The sequence below is a fragment of the Schistocerca serialis genome, chromosome 4, assembly GCF_023864345.2.
Source record: "Schistocerca serialis cubense isolate TAMUIC-IGC-003099 chromosome 4, iqSchSeri2.2, whole genome shotgun sequence".
NCBI classification, from domain to species: Eukaryota; Metazoa; Arthropoda; class Insecta; order Orthoptera; family Acrididae; genus Schistocerca; species Schistocerca serialis.
This window is the reverse complement of record NC_064641.1, coordinates 36049140-36069868: the sequence shown is the minus strand read 5'-3', so window position 1 is coordinate 36069868 and position 20729 is coordinate 36049140. Positions and strand designations below refer to the sequence as shown.

Here is a 20729-nt window from a genome sequence, read left to right as displayed (position 1 = left end):
GGTGGCAATCCCACTTTCCCTGCAGACAGCTACTCTGGAATATGCTCGGGAAGCACGGTCGACCGCCCCCAACAAATGCAACTAAAAAAATGAGAACAACAACAAAAAAAGCGGCAGGTTGTTCGCCTACCACGCGGGCGGCCCGGGTTCGATTCCCGGCCGATGCATCGTTTTGCTGTTCTCGCTATAATGCTGCCGCGCCGATTGCTCGTTTGAGCTGCGTCAGCCTCAGAAATGTATAGCAGGATTCGCTGTGAGAAGAACCAAACACGCAGCACGCAAGAGACCGTACTTGGACGGACGCGTGCTATTTCTGAACTCTAGCGTCAGCCTGGCCCTACAGGCCGCTGTGTTCAGGTGCCGCAAGGGCGATGTACTGTAACCTCAGGCAGTGCTGCTTTCCGTTGGAAAAGCCGCGGCAGCAGTTTAATCTAGCAATTCGGGAAAGCACGTGTAGCAACACAACAGATTCTTGAGAAAGCGCAAACTGTCTATCTCTAATATGCGAGGCTTACCAAGTTTCCTGGGACGTTGGTTGCAGACGTGCCTCGGTAGCGCAGTGGGCAGCGCGTAAGTCTCATAATCTTAAGGTCGTGAGTTCGATCCTCACCCGGGGCATATAATTTGCTGTACATCATGGCTGAATTAACGGCGTTGCTGTTGCTAGGGAACGAACTGAATTGTCGTTTGTTATCCACAAGGAGTCCACGCCTCAGCGTCAAAATGTTTACATCCAGCTATGGCAAGGTACAGCTTTGACCTTTCTCCTCCCCTGTTATGAGTAAAATATGATGCAAACAGCAATGAATAGTCAGTTTCGAGCTGTGCGCCATGCCAGTCTGTAGGCGCAAATATGCTCGCAAACAGAGAACACCACTGAGTCCGGATTCAGCACGAAATGCCAGAGGAGAGGGAGTAAATCTGACACTTATCGAGCAAATCCGGTGTGGTCTAGTGGCTAGGATACCTGGCTTTCACCCAGGAGGCCAGGGTTCGATTCCCGGTACCGGAAGCGAAGTTTTTGCGCACACGACCCTCCATGTTTTGGCCCTCCAACCCTCGTTTGTCGCCCTCCTTCCGGAGCTTCAACCGAGCGTAATCGGGGAAAAAAGGCACGAGATGCAATTACTGTCAGCACCGGGATAAAGGGAGAAGAGGCACTGGTCCGCTGTTGGGCTGCTACCAGCGTCAGTGGCAAGTCGGTGAAGTCGCCAGTTGCGCCAGAAGCCAGCAATTACGCGTTCCAGTTATTCACATTGCCTGCAGCTGCTCCATCCCCCAACAAGTGTGAGCCCGGATAGCTCAGTCGGTAGAGCATTAGGCTTTTAACCTAAGGGTCCAGGGTTCGAGTCCCTGTCCGGGCGAAGATTTTAACGCTTCCGTAATGGCTCGTTCGTAGCGCTGGTAGCCCTGCCGTAATCAGTGCACGGAGTTCGTTTCCTGTCAACGTACTGCGCAGAACGGTTTGAGTTTTCACGATTCGAGGGAACTTTTGGCTGCGAGCAGTCGTGGCCGAGTGGTTAAGGCGTCTGACTAGAAATCTGATTCCCTCTGGGAGCGTAGGTTCGAGTCCTACCGACTGCGTCTCTTTTTTTTATTTTTTTGTTTAAGAAGAAGGAGCAGAAAATTTCGCAGTTTGCCTGTCGTTTTGGTACTTCGCTACACCTCACCTCTCACAGCCGTTTATATCGCCTGTCCTCTTGATAAGGGCGAATTCCAAGCGTCAGCTTTCGCGTCAGCCGAGCAAAGTCGGGACAAGTCGGGACATACTACAGGATGGCCTGCGTGGAGCAACGACGGAAAGAAAACGTTAATTTAACAGCACGTGGCTCACATACTCATACGTAAAAATTTGCGCCCGTTGCGGTGGCCGGGAATCGAACCCGGATCAACTGCTTGGAAGGCAACTATGCTCACCATTACACCACCACCGCACAGCCGCTGCCCGTGACGCCGCGCTGTGTCGGCTTCCCGCCCGCCGGCAGCGGCCCACGGTGATAGTAGCTGTAGGCGCTTTACGAGGTAGGAGGGTGCATCCACACGCGTTCGGGCAGCGCCTCCACGCACGCTGCGTCTTTGGGCAAGACTCGTCGCCGCGGCCGCAAGGTTACTCACACGATAGTGATGAGCGGTCGCTTTAAGGCAGTGTAGTGGGGGACTCCGCGTGTGTAGCACTTTTTTCGGTTGTATCCGGCGTCGTTGGGTGGCAATCCCACTTTCCCTGCAGACAGCTACTCTGGAATATGCTCGGGAAGCACGGTCGACCGCCCCCAACAAATGCAACTAAAAAAATGAGAACAACAACAAAAAAAGCGGCAGGTTGTTCGCCTACCACGCGGGCGGCCCGGGTTCGATTCCCGGCCGATGCATCGTTTTGCTGTTCTCGCTATAATGCTGCCGCGCCGATTGCTCGTTTGAGCTGCGTCAGCCTCAGAAATGTATAGCAGGATTCGCTGTGAGAAGAACCAAACACGCAGCACGCAAGAGACCGTACTTGGACGGACGCGTGCTATTTCTGAACTCTAGCGTCAGCCTGGCCCTACAGGCCGCTGTGTTCAGGTGCCGCAAGGGCGATGTACTGTAACCTCAGGCAGTGCTGCTTTCCGTTGGAAAAGCCGCGGCAGCAGTTTAATCTAGCAATTCGGGAAAGCACGTGTAGCAACACAACAGATTCTTGAGAAAGCGCAAACTGTCTATCTCTAATATGCGAGGCTTACCAAGTTTCCTGGGACGTTGGTTGCAGACGTGCCTCGGTAGCGCAGTGGGCAGCGCGTAAGTCTCATAATCTTAAGGTCGTGAGTTCGATCCTCACCCGGGGCATATAATTTGCTGTACATCATGGCTGAATTAACGGCGTTGCTGTTGCTAGGGAACGAACTGAATTGTCGTTTGTTATCCACAAGGAGTCCACGCCTCAGCGTCAAAATGTTTACATCCAGCTATGGCAAGGTACAGCTTTGACCTTTCTCCTCCCCTGTTATGAGTAAAATATGATGCAAACAGCAATGAATAGTCAGTTTCGAGCTGTGCGCCATGCCAGTCTGTAGGCGCAAATATGCTCGCAAACAGAGAACACCACTGAGTCCGGATTCAGCACGAAATGCCAGAGGAGAGGGAGTAAATCTGACACTTATCGAGCAAATCCGGTGTGGTCTAGTGGCTAGGATACCTGGCTTTCACCCAGGAGGCCAGGGTTCGATTCCCGGTACCGGAAGCGAAGTTTTTGCGCACACGACCCTCCATGTTTTGGCCCTCCAACCCTCGTTTGTCGCCCTCCTTCCGGAGCTTCAACCGAGCGTAATCGGGGAAAAAAGGCACGAGATGCAATTACTGTCAGCACCGGGATAAAGGGAGAAGAGGCACTGGTCCGCTGTTGGGCTGCTACCAGCGTCAGTGGCAAGTCGGTGAAGTCGCCAGTTGCGCCAGAAGCCAGCAATTACGCGTTCCAGTTATTCACATTGCCTGCAGCTGCTCCATCCCCCAACAAGTGTGAGCCCGGATAGCTCAGTCGGTAGAGCATTAGGCTTTTAACCTAAGGGTCCAGGGTTCGAGTCCCTGTCCGGGCGAAGATTTTAACGCTTCCGTAATGGCTCGTCTCGTAGCGCTGGTAGCCCTGCCGTAATCAGTGCACGGAGTTCGTTTCCTGTCAACATACTGCGCAGAACGGTTTGAGTTTTCACGATTCGAGGGAACTTTTGGCTGCGAGCAGTCGTGGCCGAGTGGTTAAGGCGTCTGACTAGAAATCTGATTCCCTCTGGGAGCGTAGGTTCGAGTCCTACCGACTGCGTCTCTTTTTTTTATTTTTTTGTTTAAGAAGAAGGAGCAGAAAATTTCGCAGTTTGCCTGTCGTTTTGGTACTTCGCTACACCTCACCTCTCACAGCCGTTTATATCGCCTGTCCTCTTGATAAGGGCGAATTCCAAGCGTCAGCTTTCGCGTCAGCCGAGCAAAGTCGGGACAAGTCGGGACATACTACAGGATGGCCTGCGTGGAGCAACGACGGAAAGAAAACGTTAATTTAACAGCACGTGGCTCACATACTCATACGTAAAAATTTGCGCCCGTTGCGGTGGCCGGGAATCGAACCCGGATCAACTGCTTGGAAGGCAACTATGCTCACCATTACACCACCACCGCACAGCCGCTGCCCGTGACGCCGCGCTGTGTCGGCTTCCCGCCCGCCGGCAGCGGCCCACGGTGATAGTAGCTGTAGGCGCTTTACGAGGTAGGAGGGTGCATCCACACGCGTTCGGGCAGCGCCTCCACGCACGCTGCGTCTTTGGGCAAGACTCGTCGCCGCGGCCGCAAGGTTACTCACACGATAGTGATGAGCGATCGCTTTAAGGCAGTGTAGTGGGGGACTCCGCGTGTGTAGCACTTTTTTCGGTTGTATCCGGCGTCGTTGGGTGGCAATCCCACTTTCCCTGCAGACAGCTACTCTGGAATATGCTCGGGAAGCACGGTCGACCGCCCCCAACAAATGCAACTAAAAAAATGAGAACAACAACAAAAAAAGCGGCAGGTTGTTCGCCTACCACGCGGGCGGCCCGGGTTCGATTCCCGGCCGATGCATCGTTTTGCTGTTCTCGGTATAATGCTGCCGCGCCGATTGCTCGTTTGAGCTGCGTCAGCCTCAGAAATGTATAGCAGGATTCGCTGTGAGAAGAACCAAACACGCAGCACGCAAGAGACCGTACTTGGACGGACGCGTGCTATTTCTGAACTCTAGCGTCAGCCTGGCCCTACAGGCCGCTGTGTTCAGGTGCCGCAAGGGCGATGTACTGTAACCTCAGGCAGTGCTGCTTTCCGTTGGAAAAGCCGCGGCAGCAGTTTAATCTAGCAATTCGGGAAAGCACGTGTAGCAACACAACAGATTCTTGAGAAAGCGCAAACTGTCTATCTCTAATATGCGAGGCTTACCAAGTTTCCTGGGACGTTGGTTGCAGACGTGCCTCGGTAGCGCAGTGGGCAGCGCGTAAGTCTCATAATCTTAAGGTCGTGAGTTCGATCCTCACCCGGGGCATATAATTTGCTGTACATCATGGCTGAATTAACGGCGTTGCTGTTGGTAGGGAACGAACTGAATTGTCGTTTGTTATCCACAAGGAGTCCACGCCTCAGCGTCAAAATGTTTACGTCCAGCTATGGCAAGGTACAGCTTTGACCTTTCTCCTCCCCTGTTATGAGTAAAATATGATGCAAACAGCAATGAATAGTCAGTTTCGAGCTGTGCGCCATGCCAGTCTGTAGGCGCAAATATGCTCGCAAACAGAGAACACCACTGAGTCCGGATTCAGCACGAAATGCCAGAGGAGAGGGAGTAAATCTGACACTTATCGAGCAAATCCGGTGTGGTCTAGTGGCTAGGATACCTGGCTTTCACCCAGGAGGCCAGGGTTCGATTCCCGGTACCGGAAGCGAAGTTTTTGCGCACACGACCCTCCATGTTTTGGCCCTCCAACCCTCGTTTGTCGCCCTCCTTCCGGAGCTTCAACCGAGCGTAATCGGGGAAAAAAGGCACGAGATGCAATTACTGTCAGCACCGGGATAAAGGGAGAAGAGGCACTGGTCCGCTGTTGGGCTGCTACCAGCGTCAGTGGCAAGTCGGTGAAGTCGCCAGTTGCGCCAGAAGCCAGCAATTACGCGTTCCAGTTATTCACATTGCCTGCAGCTGCTCCATCCCCCAACAAGTGTGAGCCCGGATAGCTCAGTCGGTAGAGCATTAGGCTTTTAACCTAAGGGTCCAGGGTTCGAGTTCCTGTCCGGGCGAAGATTTTAACGCTTCCGTAATGGCTCGTCTCGTAGCGCTGGTAGCCCTGCCGTAATCAGTGCACGGAGTTCGTTTCCTGTCAACATACTGCGCAGAACGGTTTGAGTTTTCACGATTCGAGGGAACTTTTGGCTGCGAGCAGTCGTGGCCGAGTGGTTCCCCTCGAGCGAAAATTTTGCCGGCACGGTAGCTCAGCGTGTTCGGCCAGAGGGTTAGCTGCCCTCTGTAATAAAAAACTGAGTTAATCGATCAACAACGAACTTCAATTGACGTCTTACGACGTCCGCCCCGAGCAGATGCAACGAACAAAAGCGAACAAAATGAGAGTAAAAAAAAAAAAAAAAAAAAAAAAAAAAAAGTGGTTAAGGCGTCTGACTAGAAATCAGATTCCTTCTGGGAGCGTAGGTTCGAGTCCTACCGACTGCGTCTCTTTTTTTTATTTTTTTGTTTAAGAAGAAGGAGCAGAAAATTTCGCAGTTTGCCTGTCGTTTTGGTACTTCGCTACACCTCACCTCTCACAGCCGTTTATATCGCCTGTCCTCTTGATAAGGGCGAATTCCAAGCGTCAGCATTCGCGTCAGCCGAGCAAAGTCGGGACAAGTCGGGACATACTACAGGATGGCCTGCGTGGAGCAACGACGGAAAGAAAACGTTAATTTAACAGCACGTGGCTCACATACTCATACGTAAAAATTTGCGCCCGTTGCGGTGGCCGGGAATCGAACCCGGATCAACTGCTTGGAAGGCAACTATGCTCACCATTACACCACCACCGCACAGCCGCTGCCCGTGACGCCGCGCTGTGTCGGCTTCCCGCCCGCCGGCAGCGGCCCACGGTGATAGTAGCTGTAGGCGCTTTACGAGGTAGGAGGGTGCATCCACACGCGTTCGGGCAGCGCCTCCACGCACGCTGCGTCTTTGGGCAAGACTCGTCGCCGCGGCCGCAAGGTTACTCACACGATAGTGATGAGCGGTCGCTTTAAGGCAGTGTAGTGGGGGACTCCGCGTGTGTAGCACTTTTTTCGGTTGTATCCGGCGTCGTTGGGTGGCAATCCCACTTTCCCTGCAGACAGCTACTCTGGAATATGCTCGGGAAGCACGGTCGACCGCCCCCAACAAATGCAACTAAAAAAATGAGAACAACAACAAAAAAAGCGGCAGGTTGTTCGCCTACCACGCGGGCGGCCCGGGTTCGATTCCCGGCCGATGCATCGTTTTGCTGTTCTCGCTATAATGCTGCCGCGCCGATTGCTCGTTTGAGCTGCGTCAGCCTCAGAAATGTATAGCAGGATTCGCTGTGAGAAGAACCAAACACGCAGCACGCAAGAGACCGTACTTGGACGGACGCGTGCTATTTCTGAACTCTAGCGTCAGCCTGGCCCTACAGGCCGCTGTGTTCAGGTGCCGCAAGGGCGATGTACTGTAACCTCAGGCAGTGCTGCTTTCCGTTGGAAAAGCCGCGGCAGCAGTTTAATCTAGCAATTCGGGAAAGCACGTGTAGCAACACAACAGATTCTTGAGAAAGCGCAAACTGTCTATCTCTAATATGCGAGGCTTACCAAGTTTCCTGGGACGTTGGTTGCAGACGTGCCTCGGTAGCGCAGTGGGCAGCGCGTAAGTCTCATAATCTTAAGGTCGTGAGTTCGATCCTCACCCGGGGCATATAATTTGCTGTACATCATGGCTGAATTAACGGCGTTGCTGTTGCTAGGGAACGAACTGAATTGTCGTTTGTTATCCACAAGGAGTCCACGCCTCAGCGTCAAAATGTTTACATCCAGCTATGGCAAGGTACAGCTTTGACCTTTCTCCTCCCCTGTTATGAGTAAAATATGATGCAAACAGCAATGAATAGTCAGTTTCGAGCTGTGCGCCATGCCAGTCTGTAGGCGCAAATATGCTCGCAAACAGAGAACACCACTGAGTCCGGATTCAGCACGAAATGCCAGAGGAGAGGGAGTAAATCTGACACTTATCGAGCAAATCCGGTGTGGTCTAGTGGCTAGGATACCTGGCTTTCACCCAGGAGGCCAGGGTTCGATTCCCGGTACCGGAAGCGAAGTTTTTGCGCACACGACCCTCCATGTTTTGGCCCTCCAACCCTCGTTTGTCGCCCTCCTTCCGGAGCTTCAACCGAGCGTAATCGGGGAAAAAAGGCACGAGATGCAATTACTGTCAGCACCGGGATAAAGGGAGAAGAGGCACTGGTCCGCTGTTGGGCTGCTACCAGCGTCAGTGGCAAGTCGGTGAAGTCGCCAGTTGCGCCAGAAGCCAGCAATTACGCGTTCCAGTTATTCACATTGCCTGCAGCTGCTCCATCCCCCAACAAGTGTGAGCCCGGATAGCTCAGTCGGTAGAGCATTAGGCTTTTAACCTAAGGGTCCAGGGTTCGAGTCCCTGTCCGGGCGAAGATTTTAACGCTTCCGTAATGGCTCGTCTCGTAGCGCTGGTAGCCCTGCCGTAATCAGTGCACGGAGTTCGTTTCCTGTCAACATACTGCGCAGAACGGTTTGAGTTTTCACGATTCGAGGGAACTTTTTGGCTGCGAGCAGTCGTGGCCGAGTGGTTAAGGCGTCTGACTAGAAATCAGATTCCCTCTGGGAGCGTAGGTTCGAGTCCTACCGACTGCGTCTCTTTTTTTTATTTTTTTGTTTAAGAAGAAGGAGCAGAAAATTTCGCAGTTTGCCTGTCGTTTTGGTACTTCGCTACACCTCACCTCTCACAGCCGTTTATATCGCCTGTCCTCTTGATAAGGGCGAATTCCAAGCGTCAGCTTTCGCGTCAGCCGAGCAAAGTCGGGACAAGTCGGGACATACTACAGGATGGCCTGCGTGGAGCAACGACGGAAAGAAAACGTTAATTTAACAGCACGTGGCTCACATACTCATACGTAAAAATTTGCGCCCGTTGCGGTGGCCGGGAATCGAACCCGGATCAACTGCTTGGAAGGCAACTATGCTCACCATTACACCACCACCGCACAGCCGCTGCCCGTGACGCCGCGCTGTGTCGGCTTCCCGCCCGCCGGCAGCGGCCCACGGTGATAGTAGCTGTAGGCGCTTTACGAGGTAGGAGGGTGCATCCACACGCGTTCGGGCAGCGCCTCCACGCACGCTGCGTCTTTGGGCAAGACTCGTCGCCGCGGCCGCAAGGTTACTCACACGATAGTGATGAGCGGTCGCTTTAAGGCAGTGTAGTGGGGGACTCCGCGTGTGTAGCACTTTTTTCGGTTGTATCCGGCGTCGTTGGGTGGCAATCCCACTTTCCCTGCAGACAGCTACTCTGGAATATGCTCGGGAAGCACGGTCGACCGCCCCCAACAAATGCAACTAAAAAAATGAGAACAACAACAAAAAAAGCGGCAGGTTGTTCGCCTACCACGCGGGCGGCCCGGGTTCGATTCCCGGCCGATGCATCGTTTTGCTGTTCTCGCTATAATGCTGCCGCGCCGATTGCTCGTTTGAGCTGCGTCAGCCTCAGAAATGTATAGCAGGATTCGCTGTGAGAAGAACCAAACACGCAGCACGCAAGAGACCGTACTTGGACGGACGCGTGCTATTTCTGAACTCTAGCGTCAGCCTGGCCCTACAGGCCGCTGTGTTCAGGTGCCGCAAGGGCGATGTACTGTAACCTCAGGCAGTGCTGCTTTCCGTTGGAAAAGCCGCGGCAGCAGTTTAATCTAGCAATTCGGGAAAGCACGTGTAGCAACACAACAGATTCTTGAGAAAGCGCAAACTGTCTATCTCTAATATGCGAGGCTTACCAAGTTTCCTGGGACGTTGGTTGCAGACGTGCCTCGGTAGCGCAGTGGGCAGCGCGTAAGTCTCATAATCTTAAGGTCGTGAGTTCGATCCTCACCCGGGGCATATAATTTGCTGTACATCATGGCTGAATTAACGGCGTTGCTGTTGCTAGGGAACGAACTGAATTGTCGTTTGTTATCCACAAGGAGTCCACGCCTCAGCGTCAAAATGTTTACATCCAGCTATGGCAAGGTACAGCTTTGACCTTTCTCCTCCCCTGTTATGAGTAAAATATGATGCAAACAGCAATGAATAGTCAGTTTCGAGCTGTGCGCCATGCCAGTCTGTAGGCGCAAATATGCTCGCAAACAGAGAACACCACTGAGTCCGGATTCAGCACGAAATGCCAGAGGAGAGGGAGTAAATCTGACACTTATCGAGCAAATCCGGTGTGGTCTAGTGGCTAGGATACCTGGCTTTCACCCAGGAGGCCAGGGTTCGATTCCCGGTACCGGAAGCGAAGTTTTTGCGCACACGACCCTCCATGTTTTGGCCCTCCAACCCTCGTTTGTCGCCCTCCTTCCGGAGCTTCAACCGAGCGTAATCGGGGAAAAAAGGCACGAGATGCAATTACTGTCAGCACCGGGATAAAGGGAGAAGAGGCACTGGTCCGCTGTTGGGCTGCTACCAGCGTCAGTGGCAAGTCGGTGAAGTCGCCAGTTGCGCCAGAAGCCAGCAATTACGCGTTCCAGTTATTCACATTGCCTGCAGCTGCTCCATCCCCCAACAAGTGTGAGCCCGGATAGCTCAGTCGGTAGAGCATTAGGCTTTTAACCTAAGGGTCCAGGGTTCGAGTCCCTGTCCGGGCGAAGATTTTAACGCTTCCGTAATGGCTCGTCTCGTAGCGCTGGTAGCCCTGCCGTAATCAGTGCACGGAGTTCGTTTCCTGTCAACATACTGCGCAGAACGGTTTGAGTTTTCACGATTCGAGGGAACTTTTTGGCTGCGAGCAGTCGTGGCCGAGTGGTTAAGGCGTCTGACTAGAAATCAGATTCCCTCTGGGAGCGTAGGTTCGAGTCCTACCGACTGCGTCTCTTTTTTTTATTTTTTTGTTTAAGAAGAAGGAGCAGAAAATTTCGCAGTTTGCCTGTCGTTTTGGTACTTCGCTACACCTCACCTCTCACAGCCGTTTATATCGCCTGTCCTCTTGATAAGGGCGAATTCCAAGCGTCAGCTTTCGCGTCAGCCGAGCAAAGTCGGGACAAGTCGGGACATACTACAGGATGGCCTGCGTGGAGCAACGACGGAAAGAAAACGTTAATTTAACAGCACGTGGCTCACATACTCATACGTAAAAATTTGCGCCCGTTGCGGTGGCCGGGAATCGAACCCGGATCAACTGCTTGGAAGGCAACTATGCTCACCATTACACCACCACCGCACAGCCGCTGCCCGTGACGCCGCGCTGTGTCGGCTTCCCGCCCGCCGGCAGCGGCCCACGGTGATAGTAGCTGTAGGCGCTTTACGAGGTAGGAGGGTGCATCCACACGCGTTCGGGCAGCGCCTCCACGCACGCTGCGTCTTTGGGCAAGACTCGTCGCCGCGGCCGCAAGGTTACTCACACGATAGTGATGAGCGGTCGCTTTAAGGCAGTGTAGTGGGGGACTCCGCGTGTGTAGCACTTTTTTCGGTTGTATCCGGCGTCGTTGGGTGGCAATCCCACTTTCCCTGCAGACAGCTACTCTGGAATATGCTCGGGAAGCACGGTCGACCGCCCCCAACAAATGCAACTAAAAAAATGAGAACAACAACAAAAAAAGCGGCAGGTTGTTCGCCTACCACGCGGGCGGCCCGGGTTCGATTCCCGGCCGATGCATCGTTTTGCTGTTCTCGCTATAATGCTGCCGCGCCGATTGCTCGTTTGAGCTGCGTCAGCCTCAGAAATGTATAGCAGGATTCGCTGTGAGAAGAACCAAACACGCAGCACGCAAGAGACCGTACTTGGACGGACGCGTGCTATTTCTGAACTCTAGCGTCAGCCTGGCCCTACAGGCCGCTGTGTTCAGGTGCCGCAAGGGCGATGTACTGTAACCTCAGGCAGTGCTGCTTTCCGTTGGAAAAGCCGCGGCAGCAGTTTAATCTAGCAATTCGGGAAAGCACGTGTAGCAACACAACAGATTCTTGAGAAAGCGCAAACTGTCTATCTCTAATATGCGAGGCTTACCAAGTTTCCTGGGACGTTGGTTGCAGACGTGCCTCGGTAGCGCAGTGGGCAGCGCGTAAGTCTCATAATCTTAAGGTCGTGAGTTCGATCCTCACCCGGGGCATATAATTTGCTGTACATCATGGCTGAATTAACGGCGTTGCTGTTGCTAGGGAACGAACTGAATTGTCGTTTGTTATCCACAAGGAGTCCACGCCTCAGCGTCAAAATGTTTACATCCAGCTATGGCAAGGTACAGCTTTGACCTTTCTCCTCCCCTGTTATGAGTAAAATATGATGCAAACAGCAATGAATAGTCAGTTTCGAGCTGTGCGCCATGCCAGTCTGTAGGCGCAAATATGCTCGCAAACAGAGAACACCACTGAGTCCGGATTCAGCACGAAATGCCAGAGGAGAGGGAGTAAATCTGACACTTATCGAGCAAATCCGGTGTGGTCTAGTGGCTAGGATACCTGGCTTTCACCCAGGAGGCCAGGGTTCGATTCCCGGTACCGGAAGCGAAGTTTTTGCGCACACGACCCTCCATGTTTTGGCCCTCCAACCCTCGTTTGTCGCCCTCCTTCCGGAGCTTCAACCGAGCGTAATCGGGGAAAAAAGGCACGAGATGCAATTACTGTCAGCACCGGGATAAAGGGAGAAGAGGCACTGGTCCGCTGTTGGGCTGCTACCAGCGTCAGTGGCAAGTCGGTGAAGTCGCCAGTTGCGCCAGAAGCCAGCAATTACGCGTTCCAGTTATTCACATTGCCTGCAGCTGCTCCATCCCCCAACAAGTGTGAGCCCGGATAGCTCAGTCGGTAGAGCATTAGGCTTTTAACCTAAGGGTCCAGGGTTCGAGTCCCTGTCCGGGCGAAGATTTTAACGCTTCCGTAATGGCTCGTCTCGTAGCGCTGGTAGCCCTGCCGTAATCAGTGCACGGAGTTCGTTTCCTGTCAACATACTGCGCAGAACGGTTCGAGTTTTCACGATTCGAGGGAACTTTTTGGCTGCGAGCAGTCGTGGCCGAGTGGTTAAGGCGTCTGACTAGAAATCAGATTCCCTCTGGGAGCGTAGGTTCGAGTCCTACCGACTGCGTCTCTTTTTTTTATTTTTTTGTTTAAGAAGAAGGAGCAGAAAATTTCGCAGTTTGCCTGTCGTTTTGGTACTTCGCTACACCTCACCTCTCACAGCCGTTTATATCGCCTGTCCTCTTGATAAGGGCGAATTCCAAGCGTCAGCATTCGCGTCAGCCGAGCAAAGTCGGGACAAGTCGGGACATACTACAGGATGGCCTGCGTGGAGCAACGACGGAAAGAAAACGTTAATTTAACAGCACGTGGCTCACATACTCATACGTAAAAATTTGCGCCCGTTGCGGTGGCCGGGAATCGAACCCGGATCAACTGCTTGGAAGGCAACTATGCTCACCATTACACCACCACCGCACAGCCGCTGCCCGTGACGCCGCGCTGTGTCGGCTTCCCGCCCGCCGGCAGCGGCCCACGGTGATAGTAGCTGTAGGCGCTTTACGAGGTAGGAGGGTGCATCCACACGCGTTCGGGCAGCGCCTCCACGCACGCTGCGTCTTTGGGCAAGACTCGTCGCCGCGGCCGCAAGGTTACTCACACGATAGTGATGAGCGGTCGCTTTAAGGCAGTGTAGTGGGGGACTCCGCGTGTGTAGCACTTTTTTCGGTTGTATCCGGCGTCGTTGGGTGGCAATCCCACTTTCCCTGCAGACAGCTACTCTGGAATATGCTCGGGAAGCACGGTCGACCGCCCCCAACAAATGCAACTAAAAAAATGAGAACAACAACAAAAAAAGCGGCAGGTTGTTCGCCTACCACGCGGGCGGCCCGGGTTCGATTCCCGGCCGATGCATCGTTTTGCTGTTCTCGCTATAATGCTGCCGCGCCGATTGCTCGTTTGAGCTGCGTCAGCCTCAGAAATGTATAGCAGGATTCGCTGTGAGAAGAACCAAACACGCAGCACGCAAGAGACCGTACTTGGACGGACGCGTGCTATTTCTGAACTCTAGCGTCAGCCTGGCCCTACAGGCCGCTGTGTTCAGGTGCCGCAAGGGCGATGTACTGTAACCTCAGGCAGTGCTGCTTTCCGTTGGAAAAGCCGCGGCAGCAGTTTAATCTAGCAATTCGGGAAAGCACGTGTAGCAACACAACAGATTCTTGAGAAAGCGCAAACTGTCTATCTCTAATATGCGAGGCTTACCAAGTTTCCTGGGACGTTGGTTGCAGACGTGCCTCGGTAGCGCAGTGGGCAGCGCGTAAGTCTCATAATCTTAAGGTCGTGAGTTCGATCCTCACCCGGGGCATATAATTTGCTGTACATCATGGCTGAATTAACGGCGTTGCTGTTGCTAGGGAACGAACTGAATTGTCGTTTGTTATCCACAAGGAGTCCACGCCTCAGCGTCAAAATGTTTACATCCAGCTATGGCAAGGTACAGCTTTGACCTTTCTCCTCCCCTGTTATGAGTAAAATATGATGCAAACAGCAATGAATAGTCAGTTTCGAGCTGTGCGCCATGCCAGTCTGTAGGCGCAAATATGCTCGCAAACAGAGAACACCACTGAGTCCGGATTCAGCACGAAATGCCAGAGGAGAGGGAGTAAATCTGACACTTATCGAGCAAATCCGGTGTGGTCTAGTGGCTAGGATACCTGGCTTTCACCCAGGAGGCCAGGGTTCGATTCCCGGTACCGGAAGCGAAGTTTTTGCGCACACGACCCTCCATGTTTTGGCCCTCCAACCCTCGTTTGTCGCCCTCCTTCCGGAGCTTCAACCGAGCGTAATCGGGGAAAAAAGGCACGAGATGCAATTACTGTCAGCACCGGGATAAAGGGAGAAGAGGCACTGGTCCGCTGTTGGGCTGCTACCAGCGTCAGTGGCAAGTCGGTGAAGTCGCCAGTTGCGCCAGAAGCCAGCAATTACGCGTTCCAGTTATTCACATTGCCTGCAGCTGCTCCATCCCCCAACAAGTGTGAGCCCGGATAGCTCAGTCGGTAGAGCATTAGGCTTTTAACCTAAGGGTCCAGGGTTCGAGTCCCTGTCCGGGCGAAGATTTTAACGCTTCCGTAATGGCTCGTCTCGTAGCGCTGGTAGCCCTGCCGTAATCAGTGCACGGAGTTCGTTTCCTGTCAACATACTGCGCAGAACGGTTTGAGTTTTCACGATTCGAGGGAACTTTTTGGCTGCGAGCAGTCGTGGCCGAGTGGTTAAGGCGTCTGACTAGAAATCAGATTCCCTCTGGGAGCGTAGGTTCGAGTCCTACCGACTGCGTCTCTTTTTTTTATTTTTTTGTTTAAGAAGAAGGAGCAGAAAATTTCGCAGTTTGCCTGTCGTTTTGGTACTTCGCTACACCTCACCTCTCACAGCCGTTTATATCGCCTGTCCTCTTGATAAGGGCGAATTCCAAGCGTCAGCTTTCGCGTCAGCCGAGCAAAGTCGGGACAAGTCGGGACATACTACAGGATGGCCTGCGTGGAGCAACGACGGAAAGAAAACGTTAATTTAACAGCACGTGGCTCACATACTCATACGTAAAAATTTGCGCCCGTTGCGGTGGCCGGGAATCGAACCCGGATCAACTGCTTGGAAGGCAACTATGCTCACCATTACACCACCACCGCACAGCCGCTGCCCGTGACGCCGCGCTGTGTCGGCTTCCCGCCCGCCGGCAGCGGCCCACGGTGATAGTAGCTGTAGGCGCTTTACGAGGTAGGAGGGTGCATCCACACGCGTTCGGGCAGCGCCTCCACGCACGCTGCGTCTTTGGGCAAGACTCGTCGCCGCGGCCGCAAGGTTACTCACACGATAGTGATGAGCGGTCGCTTTAAGGCAGTGTAGTGGGGGACTCCGCGTGTGTAGCACTTTTTTCGGTTGTATCCGGCGTCGTTGGGTGGCAATCCCACTTTCCCTGCAGACAGCTACTCTGGAATATGCTCGGGAAGCACGGTCGACCGCCCCCAACAAATGCAACTAAAAAAATGAGAACAACAACAAAAAAAGCGGCAGGTTGTTCGCCTACCACGCGGGCGGCCCGGGTTCGATTCCCGGCCGATGCATCGTTTTGCTGTTCTCGCTATAATGCTGCCGCGCCGATTGCTCGTTTGAGCTGCGTCAGCCTCAGAAATGTATAGCAGGATTCGCTGTGAGAAGAACCAAACACGCAGCACGCAAGAGACCGTACTTGGACGGACGCGTGCTATTTCTGAACTCTAGCGTCAGCCTGGCCCTACAGGCCGCTGTGTTCAGGTGCCGCAAGGGCGATGTACTGTAACCTCAGGCAGTGCTGCTTTCCGTTGGAAAAGCCGCGGCAGCAGTTTAATCTAGCAATTCGGGAAAGCACGTGTAGCAACACAACAGATTCTTGAGAAAGCGCAAACTGTCTATCTCTAATATGCGAGGCTTACCAAGTTTCCTGGGACGTTGGTTGCAGACGTGCCTCGGTAGCGCAGTGGGCAGCGCGTAAGTCTCATAATCTTAAGGTCGTGAGTTCGATCCTCACCCGGGGCATATAATTTGCTGTACATCATGGCTGAATTAACGGCGTTGCTGTTGCTAGGGAACGAACTGAATTGTCGTTTGTTATCCACAAGGAGTCCACGCCTCAGCGTCAAAATGTTTACATCCAGCTATGGCAAGGTACAGCTTTGACCTTTCTCCTCCCCTGTTATGAGTAAAATATGATGCAAACAGCAATGAATAGTCAGTTTCGAGCTGTGCGCCATGCCAGTCTGTAGGCGCAAATATGCTCGCAAACAGAGAACACCACTGAGTCCGGATTCAGCACGAAATGCCAGAGGAGAGGGAGTAAATCTGACACTTATCGAGCAAATCCGGTGTGGTCTAGTGGCTAGGATACCTGGCTTTCACCCAGGAGGCCAGGGTTCGATTCCCGGTACCGGAAGCGAAGTTTTTGCGCACACGACCCTCCATGTTTTGGCCCTCCAACCCTCGTTTGTCGCCCTCCTTCCGGAGCTTCAACCGAGCGTAATCGGGGAAAAAAGGCACGAGATGCAATTACTGTCAGCACCTGGATAAAGGGAGAAGAGGCACTGGTCCGCTGTTGGGCTGCTACCAGCGTCAGTGGCAAGTCGGTGAAGTCGCCAGTTGCGCCAGAAGCCAGCAATTACGCGTTCCAGTTATTCACATTGCCTGCAGCTGCTCCATCCCCCAACAAGTGTGAGCCCGGATAGCTCAGTCGGTAGAGCATTAGGCTTTTAACCTAAGGGTCCAGGGTTCGAGTCCCTGTCCGGGCGAAGATTTTAACGCTTCCGTAATGGCTCGTCTCGTAGCGCTGGTAGCCCTGCCGTAATCAGTGCACGGAGTTCGTTTCCTGTCAACATACTGCGCAGAACGGTTTGAGTTTTCACGATTCGAGGGAACTTTTTGGCTGCGAGCAGTCGTGGCCGAGTGGTTAAGGCGTCTGACTAGAAATCAGATTCCCTCTGGGAGCGTAGGTTCGAGTCCTACCGACTGCGTCTCTTTTTTTTATTTTTTTGTTTAAGAAGAAGGAGCAGAAAATTTCGCAGTTTGCCTGTCGTTTTGGTACTTCGCTACACCTCACCTCTCACAGCCGTTTATATCGCCTGTCCTCTTGATAAGGGCGAATTCCAAGCGTCAGCTTTCGCGTCAGCCGAGCAAAGTCGGGACAAGTCGGGACATACTACAGGATGGCCTGCGTGGAGCAACGACGGAAAGAAAACGTTAATTTAACAGCACGTGGCTCACATACTCATACGTAAAAATTTGCGCCCGTTGCGGTGGCCGGGAATCGAACCCGGATCAACTGCTTGGAAGGCAACTATGCTCACCATTACACCACCACCGCACAGCCGCTGCCCGTGACGCCGCGCTGTGTCGGCTTCCCGCCCGCCGGCAGCGGCCCACGGTGATAGTAGCTGTAGGCGCTTTACGAGGTAGGAGGGTGCATCCACACGCGTTCGGGCAGCGCCTCCACGCACGCTGCGTCTTTGGGCAAGACTCGTCGCCGCGGCCGCAAGGTTACTCACACGATAGTGATGAGCGGTCGCTTTAAGGCAGTGTAGTGGGGGACTCCGCGTGTGTAGCACTTTTTTCGGTTGTATCCGGCGTCGTTGGGTGGCAATCCCACTTTCCCTGCAGACAGCTACTCTGGAATATGCTCGGGAAGCACGGTCGACCGCCCCCAACAAATGCAACTAAAAAAATGAGAACAACAACAAAAAAAGCGGCAGGTTGTTCGCCTACCACGCGGGCGGCCCGGGTTCGATTCCCGGCCGATGCATCGTTTTGCTGTTCTCGCTATAATGCTGCCGCGCCGATTGCTCGTTTGAGCTGCGTCAGCCTCAGAAATGTATAGCAGGATTCGCTGTGAGAAGAACCAAACACGCAGCACGCAAGAGACCGTACTTGGACGGACGCGTGCTATTTCTGAACTCTAGCGTCAGCCTGGCCCTACAGGCCGCTGTGTTCAGGTGCCGCAAGGGCGATGTACTGTAACCTCAGGCAGTGCTGCTTTCCGTTGGAAAAGCCGCGGCAGCAGTTTAATCTAGCAATTCGGGAAAGCACGTGTAGCAACACAACAGATTCTTGAGAAAGCGCAAACTGTCTATCTCTAATATGCGAGGCTTACCAAGTTTCCTGGGACGTTGGTTGCAGACGTGCCTCGGTAGCGCAGTGGGCAGCGCGTAAGTCTCATAATCTTAAGGTCGTGAGTTCGATCCTCACCCGGGGCATATAATTTGCTGTACATCATGGCTGAATTAACGGCGTTGCTGTTGCTAGGGAACGAACTGAATTGTCGTTTGTTATCCACAAGGAGTCCACGCCTCAGCGTCAAAATGTTTACATCCAGCTATGGCAAGGTACAGCTTTGACCTTTCTCCTCCCCTGTTATGAGTAAAATATGATGCAAACAGCAATGAATAGTCAGTTTCGAGCTGTGCGCCATGCCAGTCTGTAGGCGCAAATATGCTCGCAAACAGAGAACACCACTGAGTCCGGATTCAGCACGAAATGCCAGAGGAGAGGGAGTAAATCTGACACTTATCGAGCAAATCCGGTGTGGTCTAGTGGCTAGGATACCTGGCTTTCACCCAGGAGGCCAGGGTTCGATTCCCGGTACCGGAAGCGAAGTTTTTGCGCACACGACCCTCCATGTTTTGGCCCTCCAACCCTCGTTTGTCGCCCTCCTTCCGGAGCTTCAACCGAGCGTAATCGGGGAAAAAAGGCACGAGATGCAATTACTGTCAGCACCGGGATAAAGGGAGAAGAGGCACTGGTCCGCTGTTGGGCTGCTACCAGCGTCAGTGGCAAGTCGGTGAAGTCGCCAGTTGCGCCAGAAGCCAGCAATTACGCGTTCCAGTTATTCACATTGCCTGCAGCTGCTCCATCCCCCAACAAGTGTGAGCCCGGATAGCTCAGTCGGTAGAGCATTAGGCTTTTAACCTAAGGGTCCAGGGTTCGAGTCCCTGTCCGGGCGAAGATTTTAACGCTTCCGTAATGGCTCGTCTCGTAGCGCTGGTAGCCCTGCCGTAATCAGTGCACGGAGTTCGTTTCCTGTCAACATACTGCGCAGAACGGTTTGAGTTTTCACGATTCGAGGGAACTTTTTGGCTGCGAGCAGTCGTGGCCGAGTGGTTAAGGCGTCTGACTAGAAATCAGATTCCCTCTGGGAGCGTAGGTTCGAGTCCTACCGACTGCGTCTCTTTTTTTTATTTTTTTGTTTAAGAAGAAGGAGCAGAAAATTTCGCAGTTTGCCTGTCGTTTTGGTACTTCGCTACACCTCACCTCTCACAGCCGTTTATATCGCCTGTCCTCTTGATAAGGGCGAATTCCAAGCGTCAGCTTTCGCGTCAGCCGAGCAAAGTCGGGACAAGTCGGGACATACTACAGGATGGCCTGCGTGGAGCAACGACGGAAAGAAAACGTTAATTTAACAGCACGTGGCTCACATACTCATACGTAAAAATTTGCGCCCGTTGCGGTGGCCGGGAATCGAACCCGGATCAACTGCTTGGAAGGCAACTATGCTCACCATTACACCACCACCGCACAGCCGCTGCCCGTGACGCCGCGCTGTGTCGGCTTCCCGCCCGCCGGCAGCGGCCCACGGTGATAGTAGCTGTAGGCGCTTTACGAGGTAGGAGGGTGCATCCACACGCGTTCGGGCAGCGCCTCCACGCACGCTGCGTCTTTGGGCAAGACTCGTCGCCGCGGCCGCAAGGTTACTCACACGATAGTGATGAGCGGTCGCTTTAAGGCAGTGTAGTGGGGGACTCCGCGTGTGTAGCACTTTTTTCGGTTGTATCCGGCGTCGTTGGGTGGCAATCCCACTTTCCCTGCAGACAGCTACTCTGGAATATGCTCGGGAAGCACGGTCGACCGCCCCCAACAAATGCAACTAAAAAAATGAGAACAACAACAAAAAAAGCGGCAGGTTGTTCGCCTACCACGCGGGCGGCCCGGGTTCGATTCCCGGCCGATGCATCGTTTTGCTGTTCTCGCTATAATGCTGCCGCGCCGATTGCTCGTTTGAGCTGCGTCAGCCTCAGAAATGTATAGCAGGATTCGCTGTGAGAAGAACCAAACACGCAGCACGCAAGAGACCGTACTTGGACGGACGCGTGCTATTTCTGAACTCTAGCGTCAGCCTGGCCCTACAGGCCGCTGTGTTCAGGTGCCGCAAGGGCGATGTACTGTAACCTCAGGCAGTGCTGCTTTCCGTTGGAAAAGCCGCGGCAGCAGTTTAATCTAGCAATTCGGGAAAGCACGTGTAGCAACACAACAGATTCTTGAGAAAGCGCAAACTGTCTATCTCTAATATGCGAGGCTTACCAAGTTTCCTGGGACGTTGGTTGCAGACGTGCCTCGGTAGCGCAGTGGGCAGCGCGTAAGTCTCATAATCTTAAGGTCGTGAGTTCGATCCTCACCCGGGGCATATAATTTGCTGTACATCATGGCTGAATTAACGGCGTTGCTGTTGCTAGGGAACGAACTGAATTGTCGTTTGT

At 53.4% G+C, this 20729-nt stretch overlaps 45 non-coding genes across 45 annotated transcripts; 36 read left to right on the top strand and 9 right to left on the bottom strand.

The window, feature by feature from the left end:
• The first annotated feature begins 545 nt into the window (after window positions 1-545).
• On the top strand, window positions 546-618 carry Trnam-cau (transfer RNA methionine (anticodon CAU)). Its single transcript has one exon. It is a non-coding gene; the product is annotated as a tRNA-Met (tRNA).
• A 322-nt stretch (window positions 619-940) lies between these two features.
• On the top strand, window positions 941-1012 carry Trnae-uuc (transfer RNA glutamic acid (anticodon UUC)). Its single transcript has one exon. It is a non-coding gene; the product is annotated as a tRNA-Glu (tRNA).
• Window positions 1013-1291: 279 nt separating this feature from the next.
• On the top strand, window positions 1292-1364 carry Trnak-uuu (transfer RNA lysine (anticodon UUU)). Its single transcript has one exon. It is a non-coding gene; the product is annotated as a tRNA-Lys (tRNA).
• A 138-nt stretch (window positions 1365-1502) lies between these two features.
• Trnas-aga (transfer RNA serine (anticodon AGA)) lies at window positions 1503-1584 on the top strand. Its single transcript has one exon. It is a non-coding gene; the product is annotated as a tRNA-Ser (tRNA).
• Window positions 1585-1862: 278 nt separating this feature from the next.
• Window positions 1863-1934, bottom strand: Trnag-ucc (transfer RNA glycine (anticodon UCC)). The gene has a single exon. It is a non-coding gene; the product is annotated as a tRNA-Gly (tRNA).
• Window positions 1935-2747: 813 nt separating this feature from the next.
• On the top strand, window positions 2748-2820 carry Trnam-cau (transfer RNA methionine (anticodon CAU)). The gene has a single exon. It is a non-coding gene; the product is annotated as a tRNA-Met (tRNA).
• Window positions 2821-3142: 322 nt separating this feature from the next.
• Window positions 3143-3214, top strand: Trnae-uuc (transfer RNA glutamic acid (anticodon UUC)). Its single transcript has one exon. It is a non-coding gene; the product is annotated as a tRNA-Glu (tRNA).
• Window positions 3215-3493: 279 nt separating this feature from the next.
• On the top strand, window positions 3494-3566 carry Trnak-uuu (transfer RNA lysine (anticodon UUU)). The gene has a single exon. It is a non-coding gene; the product is annotated as a tRNA-Lys (tRNA).
• Window positions 3567-3705: 139 nt separating this feature from the next.
• Window positions 3706-3787, top strand: Trnas-aga (transfer RNA serine (anticodon AGA)). Its single transcript has one exon. It is a non-coding gene; the product is annotated as a tRNA-Ser (tRNA).
• A 278-nt stretch (window positions 3788-4065) lies between these two features.
• On the bottom strand, window positions 4066-4137 carry Trnag-ucc (transfer RNA glycine (anticodon UCC)). Its single transcript has one exon. It is a non-coding gene; the product is annotated as a tRNA-Gly (tRNA).
• An 813-nt stretch (window positions 4138-4950) lies between these two features.
• Trnam-cau (transfer RNA methionine (anticodon CAU)) lies at window positions 4951-5023 on the top strand. The gene has a single exon. It is a non-coding gene; the product is annotated as a tRNA-Met (tRNA).
• A 322-nt stretch (window positions 5024-5345) lies between these two features.
• On the top strand, window positions 5346-5417 carry Trnae-uuc (transfer RNA glutamic acid (anticodon UUC)). Its single transcript has one exon. It is a non-coding gene; the product is annotated as a tRNA-Glu (tRNA).
• Window positions 5418-5696: 279 nt separating this feature from the next.
• On the top strand, window positions 5697-5769 carry Trnak-uuu (transfer RNA lysine (anticodon UUU)). Its single transcript has one exon. It is a non-coding gene; the product is annotated as a tRNA-Lys (tRNA).
• Window positions 5770-6474: 705 nt separating this feature from the next.
• Window positions 6475-6546, bottom strand: Trnag-ucc (transfer RNA glycine (anticodon UCC)). The gene has a single exon. It is a non-coding gene; the product is annotated as a tRNA-Gly (tRNA).
• Window positions 6547-7359: 813 nt separating this feature from the next.
• On the top strand, window positions 7360-7432 carry Trnam-cau (transfer RNA methionine (anticodon CAU)). Its single transcript has one exon. It is a non-coding gene; the product is annotated as a tRNA-Met (tRNA).
• A 322-nt stretch (window positions 7433-7754) lies between these two features.
• Window positions 7755-7826, top strand: Trnae-uuc (transfer RNA glutamic acid (anticodon UUC)). Its single transcript has one exon. It is a non-coding gene; the product is annotated as a tRNA-Glu (tRNA).
• A 279-nt stretch (window positions 7827-8105) lies between these two features.
• On the top strand, window positions 8106-8178 carry Trnak-uuu (transfer RNA lysine (anticodon UUU)). The gene has a single exon. It is a non-coding gene; the product is annotated as a tRNA-Lys (tRNA).
• Window positions 8179-8318: 140 nt separating this feature from the next.
• Window positions 8319-8400, top strand: Trnas-aga (transfer RNA serine (anticodon AGA)). Its single transcript has one exon. It is a non-coding gene; the product is annotated as a tRNA-Ser (tRNA).
• A 278-nt stretch (window positions 8401-8678) lies between these two features.
• Trnag-ucc (transfer RNA glycine (anticodon UCC)) lies at window positions 8679-8750 on the bottom strand. Its single transcript has one exon. It is a non-coding gene; the product is annotated as a tRNA-Gly (tRNA).
• An 813-nt stretch (window positions 8751-9563) lies between these two features.
• On the top strand, window positions 9564-9636 carry Trnam-cau (transfer RNA methionine (anticodon CAU)). Its single transcript has one exon. It is a non-coding gene; the product is annotated as a tRNA-Met (tRNA).
• A 322-nt stretch (window positions 9637-9958) lies between these two features.
• Window positions 9959-10030, top strand: Trnae-uuc (transfer RNA glutamic acid (anticodon UUC)). The gene has a single exon. It is a non-coding gene; the product is annotated as a tRNA-Glu (tRNA).
• Window positions 10031-10309: 279 nt separating this feature from the next.
• On the top strand, window positions 10310-10382 carry Trnak-uuu (transfer RNA lysine (anticodon UUU)). Its single transcript has one exon. It is a non-coding gene; the product is annotated as a tRNA-Lys (tRNA).
• A 140-nt stretch (window positions 10383-10522) lies between these two features.
• Trnas-aga (transfer RNA serine (anticodon AGA)) lies at window positions 10523-10604 on the top strand. Its single transcript has one exon. It is a non-coding gene; the product is annotated as a tRNA-Ser (tRNA).
• Window positions 10605-10882: 278 nt separating this feature from the next.
• Trnag-ucc (transfer RNA glycine (anticodon UCC)) lies at window positions 10883-10954 on the bottom strand. Its single transcript has one exon. It is a non-coding gene; the product is annotated as a tRNA-Gly (tRNA).
• Window positions 10955-11767: 813 nt separating this feature from the next.
• Window positions 11768-11840, top strand: Trnam-cau (transfer RNA methionine (anticodon CAU)). Its single transcript has one exon. It is a non-coding gene; the product is annotated as a tRNA-Met (tRNA).
• A 322-nt stretch (window positions 11841-12162) lies between these two features.
• Trnae-uuc (transfer RNA glutamic acid (anticodon UUC)) lies at window positions 12163-12234 on the top strand. The gene has a single exon. It is a non-coding gene; the product is annotated as a tRNA-Glu (tRNA).
• A 279-nt stretch (window positions 12235-12513) lies between these two features.
• Trnak-uuu (transfer RNA lysine (anticodon UUU)) lies at window positions 12514-12586 on the top strand. The gene has a single exon. It is a non-coding gene; the product is annotated as a tRNA-Lys (tRNA).
• A 140-nt stretch (window positions 12587-12726) lies between these two features.
• Trnas-aga (transfer RNA serine (anticodon AGA)) lies at window positions 12727-12808 on the top strand. Its single transcript has one exon. It is a non-coding gene; the product is annotated as a tRNA-Ser (tRNA).
• A 278-nt stretch (window positions 12809-13086) lies between these two features.
• Trnag-ucc (transfer RNA glycine (anticodon UCC)) lies at window positions 13087-13158 on the bottom strand. The gene has a single exon. It is a non-coding gene; the product is annotated as a tRNA-Gly (tRNA).
• An 813-nt stretch (window positions 13159-13971) lies between these two features.
• Window positions 13972-14044, top strand: Trnam-cau (transfer RNA methionine (anticodon CAU)). The gene has a single exon. It is a non-coding gene; the product is annotated as a tRNA-Met (tRNA).
• Window positions 14045-14366: 322 nt separating this feature from the next.
• Window positions 14367-14438, top strand: Trnae-uuc (transfer RNA glutamic acid (anticodon UUC)). The gene has a single exon. It is a non-coding gene; the product is annotated as a tRNA-Glu (tRNA).
• Window positions 14439-14717: 279 nt separating this feature from the next.
• Trnak-uuu (transfer RNA lysine (anticodon UUU)) lies at window positions 14718-14790 on the top strand. Its single transcript has one exon. It is a non-coding gene; the product is annotated as a tRNA-Lys (tRNA).
• A 140-nt stretch (window positions 14791-14930) lies between these two features.
• Trnas-aga (transfer RNA serine (anticodon AGA)) lies at window positions 14931-15012 on the top strand. Its single transcript has one exon. It is a non-coding gene; the product is annotated as a tRNA-Ser (tRNA).
• A 278-nt stretch (window positions 15013-15290) lies between these two features.
• Window positions 15291-15362, bottom strand: Trnag-ucc (transfer RNA glycine (anticodon UCC)). Its single transcript has one exon. It is a non-coding gene; the product is annotated as a tRNA-Gly (tRNA).
• An 813-nt stretch (window positions 15363-16175) lies between these two features.
• Window positions 16176-16248, top strand: Trnam-cau (transfer RNA methionine (anticodon CAU)). Its single transcript has one exon. It is a non-coding gene; the product is annotated as a tRNA-Met (tRNA).
• Window positions 16249-16570: 322 nt separating this feature from the next.
• Window positions 16571-16642, top strand: Trnae-uuc (transfer RNA glutamic acid (anticodon UUC)). Its single transcript has one exon. It is a non-coding gene; the product is annotated as a tRNA-Glu (tRNA).
• A 279-nt stretch (window positions 16643-16921) lies between these two features.
• Window positions 16922-16994, top strand: Trnak-uuu (transfer RNA lysine (anticodon UUU)). The gene has a single exon. It is a non-coding gene; the product is annotated as a tRNA-Lys (tRNA).
• A 140-nt stretch (window positions 16995-17134) lies between these two features.
• On the top strand, window positions 17135-17216 carry Trnas-aga (transfer RNA serine (anticodon AGA)). Its single transcript has one exon. It is a non-coding gene; the product is annotated as a tRNA-Ser (tRNA).
• A 278-nt stretch (window positions 17217-17494) lies between these two features.
• Trnag-ucc (transfer RNA glycine (anticodon UCC)) lies at window positions 17495-17566 on the bottom strand. The gene has a single exon. It is a non-coding gene; the product is annotated as a tRNA-Gly (tRNA).
• An 813-nt stretch (window positions 17567-18379) lies between these two features.
• On the top strand, window positions 18380-18452 carry Trnam-cau (transfer RNA methionine (anticodon CAU)). The gene has a single exon. It is a non-coding gene; the product is annotated as a tRNA-Met (tRNA).
• A 322-nt stretch (window positions 18453-18774) lies between these two features.
• Window positions 18775-18846, top strand: Trnae-uuc (transfer RNA glutamic acid (anticodon UUC)). The gene has a single exon. It is a non-coding gene; the product is annotated as a tRNA-Glu (tRNA).
• A 279-nt stretch (window positions 18847-19125) lies between these two features.
• Trnak-uuu (transfer RNA lysine (anticodon UUU)) lies at window positions 19126-19198 on the top strand. Its single transcript has one exon. It is a non-coding gene; the product is annotated as a tRNA-Lys (tRNA).
• Window positions 19199-19338: 140 nt separating this feature from the next.
• On the top strand, window positions 19339-19420 carry Trnas-aga (transfer RNA serine (anticodon AGA)). Its single transcript has one exon. It is a non-coding gene; the product is annotated as a tRNA-Ser (tRNA).
• Window positions 19421-19698: 278 nt separating this feature from the next.
• On the bottom strand, window positions 19699-19770 carry Trnag-ucc (transfer RNA glycine (anticodon UCC)). The gene has a single exon. It is a non-coding gene; the product is annotated as a tRNA-Gly (tRNA).
• Window positions 19771-20583: 813 nt separating this feature from the next.
• Window positions 20584-20656, top strand: Trnam-cau (transfer RNA methionine (anticodon CAU)). The gene has a single exon. It is a non-coding gene; the product is annotated as a tRNA-Met (tRNA).
• Window positions 20657-20729: the final 73 nt, after the last annotated feature.